Source organism: Cynara cardunculus (assembly GCF_001531365.2).
Source record: "Cynara cardunculus var. scolymus isolate 2C chromosome LG 13, CcrdV1, whole genome shotgun sequence".
Taxonomy (NCBI): Eukaryota; Viridiplantae; Streptophyta; class Magnoliopsida; order Asterales; family Asteraceae; genus Cynara; species Cynara cardunculus.
In genome coordinates this window covers 25,502,720-25,515,619 of record NC_037540.1, presented here as the reverse complement: position 1 = coordinate 25,515,619, position 12,900 = coordinate 25,502,720, and the positions used below count along the sequence as shown (strand labels likewise).

General features: G+C 36.4%; 1 non-coding gene across 1 annotated transcript; it reads left to right on the top strand.

Moving 5' to 3' along the window:
• The first annotated feature begins 6,380 nt into the window (after positions 1-6,380).
• LOC112526175 lies at positions 6,381-6,487 on the top strand. The gene has a single exon (XR_003070509.1). It is a non-coding gene; the product is annotated as a small nucleolar RNA R71 (small nucleolar RNA).
• Positions 6,488-12,900: the final 6,413 nt, after the last annotated feature.

Genomic DNA, 12,900 nt, shown 5'->3' with positions numbered 1-12,900 from the left:
TAGAAATTTTTAAACCTATTTGGAGCCTCTCTGTTATGCTTGAAGGTATGCTCTGAGAGTTCTTCTGAGTTGCTGCATCTGTCAGTGTATTCAAAGAGGTTGAGTCCTCTTGTGTTGGTCTGCTTGTGCTACCCTGAACACCATGCATCCTTGATGGTGAATCACTATGATCTGATAAAGTGATCACAGTGCCCTTCTTTTGCTTCACTGGCTTGAAATTGGTCAGACCCTTTGCTCTACTTCTGGTTATGCTAGGGCCAATTTGGTATTATAGAGGAAGTTGTGGCTCAGACTTTACAATTGCAGTAGCTTGAATTTGAGTTTGAGTGGGTGGTGGAGGTTTAGACTCAGCAAAAGGAACCTGCCTCAAGGGAATGGTATCAATGGGTTCCTCTTCTTCACTCTCACTAGAGTGATCATTATTGGTCACAGGGGGCATGGAATCAGACTCTCCTTCCCTTCTTCTTACTCGAGTTTTGATAATGGCCATACAAATAGAACAGGGGAATGGTTAATGGTTCTTGGAGCAAAGAAGAATAACGGTTGTGAACAGTGGCTTGCAAAGAACCCGAGTAGTGTATGAACAGTGATTATGGGGTTTTTAAAGCTTCTAAACTTAGTCTCCAAGATTGTAGCTTCGCAAATTTCAAAATTTCCCTAGATGATTGACAGTTATCGAGCGACTAGTATGATTAGTCAGAAACCGTACCTTGCTTAGCAATGCCAGTTCACATGAAGTCTTTTCCTTCTCGAAAATGCTTATTTGATGAGCTATGGCTGACTATTCCTGGTATGATGGAGAAGAGAGTACGATGATGGTGCTGTGAGTTGAGAGTTTGGAGACGAAAGGACAGTCACCGGTCGTGGTCTGGTACGAATGCGCGGGATCCTTGACAGGCCATACCAACAGGCTTCGAATTTTGGGCTTCTTTAGCGTGGGCTGTTGATTTGGGGTGTACCAGGTAAATCTTCCATCATGGGCTTTCCAGACGCGGTCTTCACTTGGGCTTCCTTCTTCGCGGCCTGTTAAGAAACAAGAAATGTCATGGCCATCAAAATGTTTTAGCCGGGCTAGGTTTATGAAGGGATTGGGCCAAGAGCTAAATATCTTAATATGAGATAAATAGATAGAATGAGAAGAAACAAAATAAAATTTAAAAGCTAAAAAAAATGAAAAATAAAATGAGAATAACAACTTATAGCTATATATACACACACACACACATATATATATATATATAGTAAAATAGATAATTATTCTAGAAAATGAAGAGAAATAAAATAAAAGCGTAACCTAGAAAATGCAAAATAAAATAATCAACATATAATTATATATATAAATACTAAATATTTACAATGAATTATTATTTTAGAAAGATAACCTCAATAGGTTGCGTAACAACCATTGAATCAAGAAAGGTTTTATTCGTTGCCCGTTTACTTTGAAAGTAGTACCCCTCTCCGAATCTATCAGGTCAATAACTCCATAGGGGTATACCTTGGCAACAACAAAAGGTCCGGTCCATCGGGAATTCAGTTTTCCCGGACTTTAACCTTGAATTGAACAATAGGACTTTTTGGCCTTATATGAAATCTTTTGGAAGAATCTTTTTATCATGCCATTTCTTGGTATTCTCTTTGTATAGCTTAGCATTTTCATAGGAAAAATTCCTATGTTCTTCCAGTTCACAAAGCTGCAAAGTCCTTTTTCTTCCGGCCTCATCTAAACTCATGTTGAGTTCCTTAATGGCCCAATAGGCTTTGTGCTCTAATTCCACATGTAAATAACACGCTTTTCCAAAGACCAATTTATAGGGAGACATACCAATAGGGGTTTTGTAAGCAGTCCGGTAGGCCCATAACGCATCATCTAACTTAGAGGCCCAATCCTTTCTATGTGCCTTGACTACTTTGGCCCAAATCCTTTTTATCTCCCTATTTGATAATTCAGCTAATCCGTTGGTCTGAGGATGGTAGGCAGTTGCTACCCTATGCTTGATGTCATACTTATCAAGGACTTCTTCTAACATGTTGTTTATGAACTGAGTGCCTTCATCACTAATTAAGGCACGAGGTGTACCAAATCTAGTGAATATGTGCTTTTGTAAAAACTTCACAACTATTTTAGCATCATTGGAATGGCAATCCATGGCTTCCACACATTTGGACACATAGTCTACAGCTACCAATATGTAGGCACAATTATTGGACAGAGGAAAAGGTCTCATAAAGTCTATACCCCAAACATCAAATAATTCTATTTCTAGAATTCCATTTAAAGGCATTTCATTTCTTCTAGATATATTTCCATTCCTCTGACACTCATTGCAACTTTTTACAAAGTTTTGAGCATCATTGTGTAAAGTAGGCCAGTAGAATCCTGATTGTAAAACTTTGGACGTTGTCTTACTCTCTCCAAAATGTCCTCCATAAGGTCCTGCGTGGTATTTCTTCTTTTGGGATGCATCTTCTAATCACCTGATCTGTACAAATTTTAAACAAGAAAGGGTCATCCCATAAATATTTCTTTGAATCATAGATGAGCTTCTTTCTGTGATACTTATTGAATTCCTTCGAAATAATCCCACAAGCTAAGTAATTAACAAGATCAGCAAACCAGGGCATTGTAGTATGATTAAGAACTAAAATTCTTTCATCTGGAAATACTTCACAGATGTCACTACTTTGCACTGGTTTGTCTTGTTTTTCCAATCTTGACAGATGGTCAGCCACTTGATTATCCACCCCTTTTCTATCAATGATTTCCATATCAAACTCTTGCAAAAACAAGACCCACCTTATTAACCTTGGCTTTGCATCTTTTTTAGAAATAAGATACTTAATGGCAGCATGATCAGTATGAACAATCACTTTGGTTCCATCAAGTATGATCTGAATTTTTCAAAAGCAAAGACCACAACTAATAATTCCTTTTTAGTAGTGGTGTAATTGATTTGAGCATCATTAAGAGTTTTGCTTGCATAATAAACATGATGAAAAATCTTTTCTCTCTTTTGACCCAACACTGCTCCAACTACCCAGTCACTAGCATCACTCATAATTTCAAAGGGTTTGGACCAATCAGGTGTTATTACCACAKGAGCARTGACCAATGCTTCTTTTAAAATGTTGAAAGCTTTTCTACAATCTTCATTAAAATTGAAAAGATGGTCATGCTGTAATAATAAACAAAGAGGTTTTGATATTTTTGAAAAATCTTTAATGAACCTCCTGTAAAAACCTACATGTCCTAAAAAACTTCTGATCCCTTTGACAGTTGTTGGTTCAGGTAACTTCTCAATTACCTCTAATTTTGCCTTATCAACTTCAATGCCTCTTTTGGAAATTAAATGCCATAACACTATGCCTTCTTTTACCATAAAGTGACACTTTTCCCARTTCAAAACCAAATCTGTTTCTTCACATCTTTTAAGACTTTTTTCAAGGTTTTGCAAACACAGGTCATATGATGTCCCATAAAATGAAAAATCATCCATGAAAATTTCCATGGAGTGTTCTAACATATCTGAGAAAATAGACATCATACACCTTTGGAAAGTGGYMGGGGCATTACAAAGTCCAAAAGGCATTCTTCTAAAAGCAAAAGTTCCATATGGACATGTGAAAGTAGTCTTTTCCTGATCATCCGGTGCTATGGCAATTTGATTGTAACCGGAGTATCCATTTAAGAAACAATAAAACTCTTTTCCTGCTAGTCTGTCTAACATTTGGTTTATGAAGGGTAATGGAAAATGGTCTTTTTGAGTGGCTTTATTAAGCCTCCTATAGTCCATACATATCCTCCAACCAGTTACTGTTCTAGTAGGTATAAGTTCATTCTTCTCATTTGGTACAACAGTGACTCCACCCTTTTTAGGTACACATTGCACAGGACTGACACAGGTACTACTAGCAATAGGATAAATTATGCCAGCGTCGAGCCATTTTAAAATCTCCTTTTTGACAACCTCCTTCATAACAGGATTTAGCCTTCTTTGAGGCTCAACGGAGGTGAAACTTTTGTCATCCAAGATAATTTTATGTTGACAAATGGTGGGACTTATCCCCTTGTGGTCAGCAATTGTTCATCCTATGGCCTTGGTATGAAGTTTCAACATGTCAACCAACTTTTCTTCTTGGTCAGCTTCAAATGATGATGAAATGATTATTGGTAACTTCCCTGAATCTCCTAAAAAGGCATACTTCAGATGTGAGGGAAGTTGTTTTAACTCTAAATCTGGGGCAACATCTAAGGAAGGACCAAAAATCTTCCTATCTTCATATTCTAAAACTTCAAAAGCAGCATATTCTTGTGGTGTTTCTAATTCCTCAAAATCTTCCTCTTCATCACTATCAGTCTCAGATAAACCTAAGATTTCCCCCAAAACTTTTCTCTTGACACCAGGTTTCTATCAGACTCAAAGCAGAACACTCTTCTCTTTCTTCTAGGTACCTAAGGAAATTAAAAACATTAGAAGTCACTTGTTGGTCTTGGAATCTCATGGTTAATTCTCCCTTCTGTACATCTATCAAGGTTCTACCAGTAGCTAGGAAAGGTCTCCCTAAATGGGAATGTCTTTGTCGGCTTCAAAGTCTAGGATGATAAAATCAGCTGGGAAAATAAACTTATCAACCTGAACTAAGACATCCTCAATCTTTCCTCTGGGATAGGCTATGGACTTATCAGCCAAACTGAAGAGTTACAGTCGTAGGTCTAGCTTCACCTATGCCTAGGGTATTGAAAACAGATAAAGGCATCAGGTTTATGCTAGCACCTAAGTCACATAGAGCTTTTCCTATCTCTTTTCCTCCAATTGAACAAGGGATTGTAAAACTTCCAGGATCTTTCATCTTAGGAGGAATTTTACTAGACAACAAAGCACTGCAACCTTCAGTCAGAGCTACAGTCTCGTATTCAGTAAACTTTTTCTTTTTGCTCAAAATGTCTTTTAAAAACTTTGCATAACTTGGCATCTGCTCAATAGCTTCAACCAAGGGTATGTTTATGTGCAACTGTTTAAAGACATCAAGAAACTTTTTAAATTGTAATTCTTCCTTTTGATTCCTTAATCTTTGGGGATAAGGAATATAAGGAGTGACTGGAATAGGAGATGTAGTCTTTTGAAGAGTTGGTACTGGAATCGGTTTCAAAACTGGTCTCATAATTGGTTCTGATTCAGCCCTAACATGGATTAAAGGACTGGTATGGTCTTTTATTGCGGGACTGTCACCAGATTGTGACACCTCCACTACAACACTTTCTTTGGGAGTCTGGGTTGTCTTGGGTTCATCAGGAAATAACAGTGGAAAATCTGATCTTTTTGGAATGGTCGTACTATCTATGGGCCTGACTATGGGTTGCGGCTCACTAGTACTCACAGGAATGGTAGTCACAGAATCTGGTACAGAGGTAACAGAATCTTGTTCTACACTTTTCTTTTCAATCTCTGCTTTGGTTGGTTCTTTTTGTTCTTTTTGGGTATTTTCTAAATACTTCTTTCCACTTCTTAACACAACAACCTTAACATAACAACCTTAACATGCTCTTTTCCTTCCCTCTGAGGTATCTCTGTATCACTGGGTAGAGAACCTACTGGTCTTTTTCTAATCTTCAAAGCCATTTGTCCCATTTGAGTTTCGAGATTTTTAATTGAAGCTTGAGTTTGGGTTATAAAACCCTTCATCATTGCTTCCAAAGAAGTAGATGAATCAGCTTGCTGTTTGGGCTTGTTTTGGAAAAAAGACAGATGATTCTGAAAATTAGCATGTTGATTATTATGATTGCCTTGTTGCGCTTGCGAGTGAAAATTAGATTGGCCTTGTTGAAAATTGGACTGCCCTTGTGGTTGAAAATTGGATTGTCCTTGCTGTTGAAAATTGGACTGTCCCTGAGGCTTTTGCATTGGTGGATTAAGAGCTGGACTATGCCACAAAAAATTTGGATGATTTCGCCATCCCGGATTATAAGTCTGTGAAAATGGTCCAGTCTTGTTGACATAATTACATGCTCAGGATTTCCGGGACAATGCTCAAAAGAGTGACCTTCGCTACAGTACACACATTGTACTGATTGAACATTGGAATTAAAGGTGTTAGCATCAGATTGCACATGTGGGCTAGATGTTAAATTTGAAATTAGCTTAGTGATCTGAGTTGTTAATGTCGAGACAACATCTACCTCATTTATTCCGGCTGTTTTCTTCAGTGGCATTGCACGTGGGTCAGACCATTGTCCGTTATTATTAGAAATCTTTTCAAGTATGTCAAAACCTTCATTATAGGTACAAGCTGTGAAAGCTCCGCCTGCAGTAGCATCGAGCATTTGTCTAGCAACGATATTTAAACCGTTGTAAAATGTCTCTAGTTGTATACAGTACGTAATGCCATGGTGAGGGCATTTTCTCAACAGCTCTTTATACATTTCCCATGCATCAGGAACTGCTTCATCGTCCAGTTGTCTAAAAGTACAAATTTCATTCATGGATTTGGCATTCCTCGTGGGTGGAAAATACTTTTTCAAAAACTTTTCTGCCATTTCATTCCATGTAGTCACAGAGTCTGGTTGCAAAGAATTGTACCATGCTCTTGCTCGATCCGTTAGTGAAAATGGAAAAAGTTTTAGTCTTAGAGCATCGTCTGAAATATCAGGGACGATAAAAGAGTCTATGATTTCCATAAAAGAACGCAGATGAGAATGAGGATCTTCAAAAGATAAACCAGCGTACTGGCCGTTTGTTTGAAGCATTTGAAACATCAGTGGTTTAAGTGAAAAATGGGTGGCACCAATGGTAGGCTTACGTATCCCTGTGTGCAGTTGAGTTAAATTAGGAATAGCGTACGCCATAATGCCACCATTTTTAGTATTTGCAAGACGAAATATGTTTTGAGCCTCATCCTCATATGGAATATTTGGTTCATTTCTAATTATACCTTCTCCGTCAATAATCACATTTTCAGCCAACGTTTCAGAGTTTAAAGCTCGAAGAGCTCTTTGCACTCTTCTTCGTTGTCTGAAAGTTTGTTCAATATCCGGATCAAGTGGAAAAAATTCACCGTGCGACAGGCTTGGCATACACGGTGTGTTCACAAAAAGAGATGGTAGAAAAACTAACTATTATAAACTTTACTTTTAAAAAGAAAAAACTTCAGCGAACTATCCCCGGCAGTTGCACATGCCAAAAACTTGCTCGTCGGTTTATTCAACCTTAGATTCAACACAACAATAGAACTCGGCGCAAGTATACACCTCGAACTGCTGTCGTCTCGTAACAAGTAATAATGGTAAAATACCAGATATCGTTCCCACAGAGATAGCTTGTAAAGTTATTTCAAAAGTCCAGTTTATAAAAATTAATTTCAGATGGCGAAACGAGGGATTTAATTTTTCTAAAATGGGGAGGTTTGATTAACACTAAGGAAATATCAATCTTAAAAAAAAGCACATGGTGCAACAGTTGATTAAGACATTAAACAAATGATTCAGTAAAAAGGTGACATAACATTCCTGTCATAATTATCTAATATTAATAAATGATTTTATATAACTATGACAGTATCAACTATCGGGTCAGACGGCCTCCCAAGAGCACACATCGGTCAACGTGCTATCGATATGATATCATTTATGTTAGACGCCGTGAATCCTAGCACAACACAGTGTTACCATCCTACACCGTAGGAGTATAGCATTTGTCAGATACTAAAGCTATTTATAGCCTTCTCCTATTACCTCAGGTTTTGAAAGTCAATACATTTTTATACACAAAATTAGTTGTCAATTAATTTTAATGTAATCATCAAATGAAATATTAAGCACCTGAAATAAATGGTAGACTATAATGCTAATAAGACACATTTGTACTTTCACATCAGCTTTGGTCTTAATTTTCCGTTACACCCCAAGCTAAGGCGTTAGCCCATCATCGCTCGGTTTCTTCTCTCGAAGGATGTAAGGACTGAAAAATAAATAACTGAGACGGAAAAGTAAATTGCAGAAAGTAAATTGCAGAAAGTAAATTACATAAAGTAAATTACAAGAAATGGAAATACTGGAATTTAAAGTACTAGAAATTAAATGACAGAAATATAAATTGCAGTAAAGTAAAGACTGAAATATAAAGGACTGAAATATAAAGACTGAAATGTAAAGTATTAAAATATAAAGACTGAAATGTAAATGACAGAAATATAAATACTGAAATATAAAGAACTGAAATATAAATACTGAAATGTAAATTATTAATAACTAAATAATATTAATTAATATTAATCTAGTAATGATGAAAGAAAAGTATTTGATGGGATGAGAATTGACTAATGAAAACCTTGGAAATAGAGTTTGACTTTGAAGGAAACTTGCAAGTCAAGTAACAAAACTTGCAACACAAGTTTCGTTACAAAGACCGAAAATGTTACTTACAAACTCGTAAAAACAGATTATTTAGTCTGCGTAAATTAGTCGTGAGCCACTAAGGATGAGATCCGATGTAAAGCAACAACGATCGACTAATTCGTAACTCGTAACAAAAGTAAGAAAACGTAACGTAACTTGGAAATTAAAACAGAAATGAGATGAAGATTAAATACGAGTACTTAAATTAAAACTTGAGAGTGTAATCACAACTTCACTACAAAAATCGATTCTTGATTTAGAAACAAAGAAAACCGAAAGCTTGAAACCGAAAGCAATAATCTAGAGAATGACTAACACAAAGATCATAATCAAACGGAAGAAAACATGTAACTTGGTGAATTGGTTTGTGAAAATGGTGGGTAAACATAAGCCTTAAGCCTTCTATATATAGGCTAAGGAAGTTCACTTAGTGGGAGCCAACTAATAAGACAAAAGTCCCTTCAAAACTGGGCTTTGACCGGGCCCAAGGTCGTTGACCACGCCTCTTCTATGGATCAGCCCACTACTTCACGGCCCAAGCAGAATTTCAGCTCTCGGACAGGTGGTATAGGACCATGCCACTCCTGGTCCTGTAGGACTGCCGCAGGATTGGACCCAAAAATCATCAAAAACCTGTATAAACAGGGGATTAACATTAGATATACTATATAACTACTAATATATGAAAAAGACATAAAAAGACTCAATTAAGACATTAATGGGCAAATAAAACAAGGAAAAATGGGTAAGAAAATGATGTAATAAAGTTAATAAATTAACACTTATCAATGTGTATAATATTTTCATGTAAAACAAACATGCTAACATAACTTGTAATGCATGAAATACTTTTATATATAACATGTATGTATCTCATAAATCACATAAGTACTTACCTTGATATGCCTACTTTTTCCTTTGATTCCTTTTTTCAAGCTTAATTTTGTATATAGAGAGAGATTTCTTATTTTTGGTATACATAAATAGTGACCCTTAAAATCCCTATTTATAGATAAATTTATTACATTAACTACTTGTTTTTTTTTTGCTTTCAAGATTGCACTCTTATGAGAGTTTGACACTTCATCAATAAAGATAAGAGAATCTTGAAAACTCGTCTCTAAGGATAAGAGAATCTTGACAAGTCATCTCTAAGGATAAGAGAATCTATACAACTCATGCTTCTAGTACTCCTTATCATGCTTCCTAGACTTATCTTGTAATCAATAGTCTTGCTAACTCATATTTTTCTAGCCTAAACAACTCATCACTAGCTTGCTTAGTCATGCTTACTAGACTTGCGAACACACATCTAGCTTTAGCAACTCATCACTAGCTTGCTTAGTCATGCTTACTAGACTTGCGAACACACATCTAGCCTTAACTACTCATCACTAACTTGTTTAGTCTTATAATTAAGATGTTTTACTAAATGTAATAGCTATTGGAGTACTTGAATTATGCATAATTATTTGCATTTAATGCTGAAATATTGAGATTTATCAATAAAGAAATTTGGGTGTTACAATTTTCCCATTCTTATAAGAATTTCATCCTCGAAATTTTACTCAAAAAGATGTGGATACTTATTCCTCATTTCTGACTCGACCTCGCATGTTGCCTTTGATCCATGAGAATAGTCCCAATGAACTAGTACCAATGATACCTCCCTGTTTCAAAGTTTTTCTTAACTTTATGCTCAGTGATAATTATAGGTTCTTCTATAAAGTTGAGTTTATCATCAACTGAGATATCTTCAATCTGTGCTACAATGTCTTCCTTAGCAAGACATTTCTTTAAGTTGGATACGTGGAACGTATTGTGTATTCCCATAAGCTCTTTTGGTAATTCAAGTTGATAAGCTACCACCCCTACCTTTTTGTCTATCCTGTAGTGTCCAATATATCGTGGTCATAATGTTCCTTTTTTGTCAAAACGTAGCACCCCCTTCCATGGAGATACTTTCAGTAGTACTTTGTCATCTACTTGAAATTCAATAGGCTTCTTTCTTTTGTTACCGTAGCTTCTCTGCCTATCTTGCGCAACTTTAAGTCTTTCTTTTATTTGAATCACCTTATCTGCTGTTTGTTGGATAATTTCAGGTCCAACCAATTTCTTTTTACCGACCTCCATCCAACATACAGGTGTTCTGCATTTTCTTCCATATAGAACTTCGAAGGGTGCAGCTTGAATACTACTATGGTAACTATTATTATAGGGAAACTCAATAAGAGGTAGATGACTATTCCAATTTCCATTTAAGTCGATTGCACATGCTCGAAACATGTCTTCTAAGGTTTGGATAGTCCCTTCACTTTGACCATCAGTTTGAGGATGCTACGATGTACTCATTCTAAACTATGAACCCAATTCCTTCTAGAAGATTCTCCAAAAATTTGAAGTAAAACGATTATTTCGATTAAAGACAATTGATAGGGGTACTCCATACCTTGACACTATTTCATCTATATACATTTTTGCATTGTGTCAATGTATATCTCTCCTTCATTGGCAAGAAATGTGCTGTTTTTGTTAAACGATAAATGATTACCCCTATGGCATCTGAGCCATTAAACGTTGTTGGTAGTTTTGTCACAAAATCCATAGTGATGTCCTCCAACTTCCAAACAGGGATGCCTAACGGCTGTAATTATCTGTACAGTCTTTGGTGTTCAATTTTAACTTTTAAACATGTAAGACACCCCAATGTAATTGGTTACTGAATTTTTCATTCCTGGCCACCAATACAAAGCTTTTAAATCTTTGTACATTTTATTGCTTCCAGGATGGATAGAATACTTAGATTTCTGTGTTTCAACAAGGATTATTTCTCTACATTTTTCGACTTCCGGGATCCATATTCGTTCTTGAAATCTTTTGATTCCCTGATTGTCAGTTTCCAGTAGTTTGATTTGTCCAGTAATTCTTTCCCCCTTCTGGTTGCCTTCCTTCAAAGCTTCTTGTTGTTATTCACAAATTTGCTCCATTATACTTGTTGTGGCTATTTCATTGAATGCCCAAATTTTAATTGGTTTAACTGGTTCCTTTCGACTCAAGGCATCTGCTACAATGTTGGCTTTCCCTCGAATCATAATCTTTTAGTAATTCCATCCAACGACTTTGTCTCATATTTAACACTTTTTGGCGAAATAAATACTTGAGGCTCTTGTGATCTGTATGTAGCACACACCTCATATCATATAAATAATGCCTTCAGATTTTTGGGGCAAAGACTACTGCGTCCAGTTCCAAATCATGTGTCGAATAATGTGCCTCATGGTCTTTTAATTGTCTTGATGCAAAAGCAATAACTTTATTTCTTTGCATGAGTACGCATCCCAAACCCTGTTTGGATGCATCACTATATACTACAAAGTCCTCAACTCCTTCTAGCAAGCTTAAAATCGGTGCTTAGCTTGCATTTCAAAGTCTCAAAAGCTTCCTCTTGAGTAGATCCGCACTCAAACTTACTAGCCTTCTTTGTTAATATCGTAAGAGGTATTGCTACTTTAGAGAAATCTTAGAAAAATTTGCGATAGTAACTGGCCAGTCCAAGGAAACTTCGTATCTCTATTTTCTGATTGCGGGGTTTTCCACTTTGTTATGCACTCGATCTTACTTGGATCTACCATCATACCCTTTTCATTAACTACATGACCTAAGAACTGAACTTCTCGAATCCAAAATTCACACTTTGAGTATTTTGCATAAATCTTTTCTCGCTTTAATAGTTCTAGCGTCATTCTCAAGTGTCGTTCATGCTTGGTCGGTTATATCGCACACCTTTAGACAAAGAAATTGGGCCACAAAGCAAATATACAATACGGCCCAATATCGTCTTTCCAAGTAATAAAGTGGTACAAGTATCGGATTATCGTCCACGGAGATTGTAGCAAATTAAATGAGAGTCCAATGAAATAGATTATTTCAGATGATGAATTGGAAGACTTTTGTTTGGTATTAAGGTGATTTAAAACAGATTACAGAATATATAAGGATAGCAAGGGTGTAAGACGTGTGGTGAGACACAAACACCAATTCAGTAGCCAATGCTGTAGGAATGCTACAACAAGCAGTGTTTCAAAACTTAGTTCCACCATCTATTTTGAAGGTATTCCTCTCGGACTTCACCATTGCACTATATTATAGCTTTCAACCCATACCTCTATGTGGTATCCGGACCAGGGATAGTGACAAAATGGTGTCTTCAAAATATATGGATAAACGAATCTCTTTGTTAAAAATCACTCTCTCGAGTCGATTCCCATATCATTCGAGTTGGCGTGTGTTCTAGATAGTTCATCTATGAATCTATCGCACTTTGACACTTTTAAAAAGTGATCAACCCATCAGGAGTTAAGTTTGAAAGACATAAATGACAAGATTCCTTGTCACCAACTTTCTCAAGTCTACCTCTTATATCATTCAAGTTGACGTGCATTCAATGGCTTATCTCTAAGTCCATGGCACTTTAACACTTTCAAAGTGATCAACCCGTCAAGAAGTGT